Source organism: Pinus tabuliformis, chromosome 3_1, assembly GCF_031772625.1.
Source record: "Pinus tabuliformis cultivar Carrire ecotype Pingquan chromosome 3_1, CPIR1, whole genome shotgun sequence".
Lineage (NCBI taxonomy): Eukaryota > Viridiplantae > Streptophyta > Pinopsida > Pinales > Pinaceae > Pinus > Pinus tabuliformis.
The window spans coordinates 951,026,166-951,027,399 of record NC_142301.1 but is presented as its reverse complement, the minus strand read 5'-3'; positions in this window follow the sequence as shown (position 1 = coordinate 951,027,399).

Genomic DNA, 1,234 nt, shown 5'->3' with positions numbered 1-1,234 from the left:
ACCAGATTGGATAAATGAAGCAAGGGAGGAATGGAAGAATGACGAAGAAGTGTGGGCACTTATTCGAAAGTTACAACAAGATTCCAGTACGTCTGATACATTTAGCTGGAAAAATGATTCGTTATGGTACAAAGATCGCTTATACCTCTGTAAGAATTCCCAGCTAAAACAAAAGATTCTTATGGAATTGCACACTTCTCCCTTAGGAGGGCACTCAGGATTTTTAAAAACTTACCACAGGGTTAAGAAGGAATTTTTTTGGGATGGCCTTAAATCAGATATTCAAAAGTTTGTGGCGGAATGTTTGGTTTGCCAACAAAATAAAGTTGAAACAATTAAGACACCGGGTCTATTACAACCTTTATCCATTCCAAGCCAACGTTGGGAGGAGGTTTCAATGGATTTTATCACAGGTTTACCCAAGTCTGAGGGAAAGAGTGTCATCATGGTGGTAGTTGACAGACTTACCAAGTATGCACACTTTTGTGCATTATCACATCCATTTAAAGCCAGTACAGTTTCTACTGCATTTATGGAAACAATTCAAAAGCTACATGGAAACCCAAAGATTATTGTAAGTGACAGAGATCCCATTTTCACTGGAAATTTTTGGACATAATTATTTTCTTGTCTTGGTACTCAGTTAGCTCATAGCTCATCTTATCATCCTCAATCTGATGGGCAAACTGAGATAGTAAACAAATGTTTGGAAGGATATCTTCGTTGCTTTGTATCTGATAAACAGACACAATGGGTCAAATGGTTGCCTCTGGCTGAATGGTGGTATAACACTTCCTTCCATACAGCAACAAAAATGACCCCATTTATGGCACTTTATGGGTATCAACCACCATCCATCACATCATATTTAAGAGAAAATTCTAAGGTTCAGGCAGTGGAACATCACATCGAACATCAACAACAAGTCCTCCAACTCTTAAAGGATAACCTCGTGTTGGCACATAATAGAATGAAACAACAGGCAGATCAACATCGCAGTGAAAGAAGTTTTGATGTAGGTGATTGGGTATTCCTACGGCTACAACCATATAAGAAAATGTCCCTCAAGCAAGCTAAGAAGGATAATAAATTATCACCAAAGTATTATGGTCCGTACAAGGTGTTGCAAAAGATTGGTACTATGGCATACAAATTGGAGCTTCCTGCAGCTTCTCGATTGCACCCAGTTTTCCATGTTTCATGTTTAAAGAAGGTTATAGGCGACAAGCTCCCA